The 6,271-nt window shown below is 40.6% G+C and overlaps 1 non-coding gene across 1 annotated transcript; it reads left to right on the top strand.

The window, feature by feature from the left end:
* The first annotated feature begins 3,153 nt into the window (after nucleotides 1-3,153).
* LOC111764241 (U6 spliceosomal RNA) lies at nucleotides 3,154-3,260 on the top strand. The gene has a single exon (XR_002796903.1). It is a non-coding gene; the product is annotated as a U6 spliceosomal RNA (small nuclear RNA).
* The last annotated feature ends 3,011 nt before the right edge of the window (nucleotides 3,261-6,271 follow it).

Below are 6,271 nucleotides of genomic sequence, written 5' to 3'. Positions count from 1 at the left end.
TCTGTAAGTCCCTACCCACCAAGAGGGTGGGGACTCAACGTCCTACTGACATGGCCCAGTCAAAGCCTTAATCATTATTTAATTAAGGTAAAAGTGAAACCTCTGAATCTATATAATCTAATATGCCCAGAGGAACAAACCAGTTTACAAACATAATCCAATATGTACTTCTGAATTTCATAAACAATATCAAACTGCTACAATACCTTTAGCCTCTAAAAGAATATTGAAAATGCAAGGCTGAATTTATTGATGTTCCATTTCTTCAGTCTTCTCTCTTTCCCTCCCTCCCTCTCTCTCTCAACACACAACAGCACCTTTCAAGACTTTCTCGAATCCCATAATCACTGACCAAACCAGTCCAAGAGTGAGTTCTGACCTCTCTCCCTCTTCTACCTGTCCAGTTACCTATAAAAATTTCAATTTAAATTAATTTAATTCAATAATTATTTATTGAGTACCAACCATGTGCCCTGAATTACGTTAGGTTCTGGGAATACAAGAATGTCTCCATTCTCAATTGCAGAGGAGACAGACAATAAAATGTAACTATATGTAGAACTAAAAGGATTTTTTAGGTATACATAAGGGCTTCGTAACCTAGATTGGGTTGGGGATTCAATCAAGGCTTCCTGGAGGAAATATATCCAAGCTGACATGTGGGAATTAATTAGGTTAACCCAATGACAAGGAGAGGAAGATGAAAGTCCCAGGCAGAAGTCTAAGGCATACAAGGGTAATCTCTTCTACATTGGTAATACAGAACAATAGCAACATTCATTTATCACAGTTGTACTGGACCAGGAAACTCCTAAACCTCCCTCTACAGCTGATTATAACAAGAGTCGACTAATCACAGTTTTCCTTTAGAGCTTTGTTTAGCATCTGAGGGTAAAGAGTTACCAAACCCCTTTTTCTAATCTGACCTTCAATTAACTTTCTCCCTTTGTTCCCCTGGCTAGCCAGATAAAAAATGGTGCCAACTTTGTTGCCACATCACATTGCTGATGATAATTAACCCCTGATTGGTAACTTGTATCTGGACTGGGCAAAACTAAAAATGAACCATAAACACCTGATAGGGAGTAGTTACAGGAGGTACTGGCTCCTATGGGGCATAAGGCTTCTCAATGAAGCCTGTTTCTACCCGCTTCCCACCCCCCTGCCTCCCCGAATGTGAGTCTCATTCCTTGCACACAGGGGGCCAAAGAAAGTCACCCAAGACAACCTTATCTACTGTGGCAAAGACTGCTGCATGCACTTCTCCCACAGCAGTGATCACCTGATGCATTCTGCCTTCCATCATTCTGAGTAGACTGGGGCCAAGGGTGGCTTGTGATCAACTTGCGATTCTGAATGTTTAATTAAGCCTATGAAGGAGGTGCCCTGGTAGGTACTGCAATATCCATGCACAAGCTCTTCAACTACCTTACAAAAGACAAAACTTAGAAAAGACAGTAAAATAACCAAGGATTGTCTCCAGTCCTTGTTCCTTCTTGCAGTGGCCATGTTAAAAATCCCATGAATTATTATTATTAACATTTTTTACTTTGTGCAAAGGCCCTTCCTCTCTCTGCAATTTCCTCTCCTCTTTTCATCATGACCCACATAGTCATGCTGCTTTTCATGCCACTTTTCACTCTGGTCCATTTTAACTTCAACCAAATTTTACTTTCTTTCTAACCAGTTTTCCAATGGTCATTTTCTCACATCTTATTTCTAACACTCCCTCCACTCTGTCATCAAAATCAAGGCTCTTGACAACCACGCTCCTATCTGTTTGATTTTCCTCCCATTCATTTTCCATCCAACTCATCTCAACACTCCCCACAGTCCCAGAAGGGTATTTTTCCATACTGCCAAGTATATGTAGTAATTTGGAAATCTTTCCTTAAAATTTACTTCTTCATTAAAGGCTTTTCATCATTGCACAAACCCTTCTGGCCAAGTTTACCTGACCAAAATTTTAAAAGTGCAAATAAACAAACCAGTAAATAAAGTTAAGTAGCTGTCAAATGTTCCATTTTGTCATAAATTGGCTTTTAAAGGGAAAAACCCTTTTGCTAGTATCTTTACTTGTTTCCTATTATCTTAAAGCAGTTTTTTACAAGGACCCATTAAATTACAGAAAAAGAAAAGGTAAAAGAAAGATTAGATACATAAGATTCTTAATAGGTTAATCAAATAGTGGTATTGAGACACTCTTTAGTCCTTTTCTACTGAAGTTGAGATACGAGAGTGCTGTATTAGTCAGTCAAAGGGGTGATGATGCAAATTACCAGAAATTGGTTGGTTTTTATAAAGGGTATTTATTTGGGGTAGAAGCTTACAAATACCAGGCCATAAAGCGTAAGTTACTTCCCTCACCAAAGTCTATTTTCACTTGTTGGAGCAAGATGGCTGCTGATGGCTGTGAGGGTTTAGGCTTCTTGGGTTCCTCTGGGCTCAGCTCCTTTGTTTTCTCCACAAGGTTAGCTGTAGACTATCATGCGAACTGCTCTGTCTCTTTCCCCAGGACTCCAGCTTAAGACATAAGCATCAAACTCCAACATCAAAACTCCAACACTAAGAACCCCCAACATCAAAAAGCTTCAACTCTGTCCTTTGCCATGCCTTTTATCTGTGAGTCCCCACCCACCAAGGGGTAGGGACTCAACACCCTAATGACGTTGCCCAATCAAAGCCCTAATCATAACTTAATCATGCCCAGTTACAGACCAGATTACAAATATAATCCAATGTCTCTTTTTGGAATTCACAGCTTTATCAAACTGCTACAAGTGCTCATATGGGCCTTTACAGCTTGTTGAAGAGAGAGGACTATGATTTCAAGGTCTCAGAATATTCAGAAATAAACCAGACACATATTGGAAAACTCAGCAAGAAATCTGGGCTGGAAAGGATAATGATTCCCTAAGAAGACTAGGGTTGAGCAGTTGGGAGCTGGTAACTTTCTAAGAAAGAAATTGTCCTGCTTATGGAGTAAAATGAAACAAAACCATAGTTGAAACCCTTTAAGTATTATTCAGAATCTGTTAAAATTTAAAAATCTATTATATTTTTATGGATATATCTATTAGTTGTTCTAAATCAGATCATTCTAAATGTTTGAGGTCCTTAGCTAATGAAAATAAGATTTAAAGTTCTACATAAGTGCTTGCTTCAGCATCACATATACTAAAATTGGAACAATACAGAGAAGATTAGCATAGCCCCTGCACGAGGATGACATACAAATTCTTGAAGCATCCCTTATTTTTGTTCCTTGTATTGAACCTGTGGTTGGTGCTGGGGTTGGTGTATGCCCAGGAGACTTGAATCTCAGGGCTGTCCATGTGCCAGCTGGGCCCTGAGCCTCAGCAGAGTTGCAGCACCTACTCTCCAATTCATTGGACTTAACCAGGTCAGCTGACAGGGAGGTGAGGATAGACAACCACCAAACCAAGGAACCAAGAGAGTCTGCAGCTGAGGGCAGGAGAGTCCCATCCACCAGCCATGTGGGATCAAAGTCTCCTCTCAATTGAGAAGTGGAGTGGGCATTGCCATCCCAGAGTCCTCAGGACAGGAGAATAAAAAATGGACTAGAGTGGACTTACTGGTATTCTACTATAGAATTATTGTGACTCTAGCAATGGAAGAAAGTATATCATTGATGTGGATACAGTGGCCACTGGAGTTGCTGAAGTCAGGGAGAGGGAAAAGGAGGTGTGATATGGGGGCATTTTTGGGACTTGGAGTTGTCCTAAATGATATTGCAAAGACAGATGCAGGACACTATATATCCTTTCATAACCTACTAAATGGACTGGGAGAGTGTAAACTACAATGTAAACTATAATACATGTATGTAGCCATGCTTCAAAATGTATTCATCAAATGCAGTGCATGTACCACACTAAAGAAAGAAGTTGTTGATGTGGGAAAAGTGGGGGATGTGAGGAGTGGTTTAAAGATTTTATTTTTATTTATATCTCTCCCCTTGCCACTCCCCACGCCCCACCCCTCCCCCCTGTTGTCTGCTCTCTGTGTCCATTCACTGCGTGCTCTCTGTGTCCACTTGCATTCTCGTCAGGCAGCAGGGGAGTCTGTGTCTCTTTTGTGTTGTGTCATTTTGCTGGGGTGTGTGGCACCAGTCGTGTGGGCTGCACTTTTTCCACGGGGTGACTCTCCTTGCACATAGGACTCCCCTATGCAGGGGAGACCCCTGCATGGCATGGCACTCCTTGCATGTGGCAGCACTGCGCATGGGCCAGCTCACCGCATGGGCCAGGAGGTCCTAAGTTTGAACCCTGGACCTCCTACATGGTAGGCAGATGCTCTATCAGTTGAGCCACACCAAATTCCCCTCCTATATTTTTTAATGTAATATTTTGTGTGATATATGTATCTTTTAAAAATTAACTAAAAATACATTTTTTAAAATTCTACATAAAATAAAAGGCTAGAATTCCTTTGTATGCTATATTCCCACATGCCTTGAAACTTGGATCATGAAAACTCACTTTCTGCTACCCCTTACGGTACGGCAAATAGTTCCAAGTACAGAGACTGAAAGGAAAATTATAATTACTAAAGCATTGAGGTTGCCATGCGCTTCATAGACTTGGAGCAGCATGTTTTTTGTTTTGTTTTGTTTGCTCTGTTTGACAACATTTAGATAAAGTCCAAAAAATAAAAATAGAAGAAAGGGGAAGCCCAACAAAGAAGAAGAGAAAAAGAACGCAAAAGAGAGACAATCTCATTTTAATTTCTTTCTATCTCTATACAGATCATAAATAATATAAACTAAAAATTTAACTGTGATTATCACTGGATGTTGGGACTATGGGTATTCTATTTTCTCCTTAAGGTATGTGTGTTTCATTTGTCATAAGACTATAGTTATTTCCTCTCTCTTTTTAATGAAGTCACTAAACTTTCACTTGAGGTATTCACTAGTCTATGTACTTTTGTATTCTGGATTTGAATTTAAATGCATCACTCCAAGAAACCAAACCATTGACTGAAACAGAGACAGTATTTCATTAATCACCAAAGAACAAAAAATATTACTGAGTTCAGAGGGACCCAAACATATTGTCATCATTGCTAAACTTAGCAATAGTCTAGGCTAATCCACCACTTGTCATCAGAAATCAGAAACCCCTGGAAGAAATGAACCCTTCACATGGCTTAGCAGGCCTTCTTTCCTACCTCAACTCTTAACACTCTCCCTTGCTCTCTCCATTCCAATCATTAGGAAATTATTTCAGTTCTTCAAATCCTCCAAGATTTCTCCTACCTCCAATATTCTTTGAATATTCTCCAACTCTTCACTTGACTCATTCTTACTCCTCTTTCAGGACTCACAAATGTGCTTCAGGGAGGCCTGCCCTGGTCCTTCTCACAGACTAGTTTAGGAATGCCGCAGCACTCCTGCAGAGCACTACTGCAATTGTAATTCATCGTTTAGTGTCTATGGCCCCTCACAGACTCTAAGCTTCAGAGAAGGAGGGACTGTCTCATTTACCACTGTTTTCCTGGAACACAGTAAAATACGTGGCGAGTAGTGATGCTCAATTAAAGACAGTTAAATAAGTATTTCCTTGATAAGTGAATGAAGGATTTTAACATACAATTAAGATATGATTTGATTTTTTTTTTAAGATTTATTTATTTATTTTTAATTCCCGCCCCCCCTTCCCCTGTTGTCTGTTCTCTGTGTCTATTTGCTGCATCTTGTTTCTTTGTCCGCTTCTGTTGTCATCAGCCGCACAGGAAGTGTGGGCGGCGCCATTCCTGGGCAAGCTGCACTTTCTTTTGCACTGGGCTGCTCTCCTTATGGGAGCACTCCTTGCGCGTGGGGCTCCCCTACACGGGGACACCCCTGCGTGGCAGGGCACTCCTTGCGCGCATCAGCACTGCGCATGGGCCAGCTCCACATGGGACAAGGAGGCCCGGGGTTTGAACCGCGGACCTCCCATGTGGTAGACGGACGCCCTAACCACTGGGCCAAGTCCGTTTCCCAATGATTTGATTTAATACCAAATTAATATACAGCAATCCTATATAGGACAATAAATTCAAGGGTAAACTGTCACAAGCACAAAAGCAGCCAAACCCTTACAGGTGGGGGGAAAAAAAACTTTTTAGGACCTGTGTCAAAAACCAAACATCTATTCAGAAAGTTATATCATTAAATCAACCAAGAGATGAAATTGTTGGATAAAAAAAGAGGCAAGAAATAATCAGCCATAACTCATTTAACTGTGAGGCATTTTGGTTTATTCCT

The sequence above is a fragment of the Dasypus novemcinctus genome, chromosome 2 (assembly GCF_030445035.2).
Source record: "Dasypus novemcinctus isolate mDasNov1 chromosome 2, mDasNov1.1.hap2, whole genome shotgun sequence".
Lineage (NCBI taxonomy): Eukaryota > Metazoa > Chordata > Mammalia > Cingulata > Dasypodidae > Dasypus > Dasypus novemcinctus.
The sequence above is the reverse complement of the archived record's forward strand: the minus strand, read 5'-3'. Positions and strand labels throughout refer to the sequence as shown.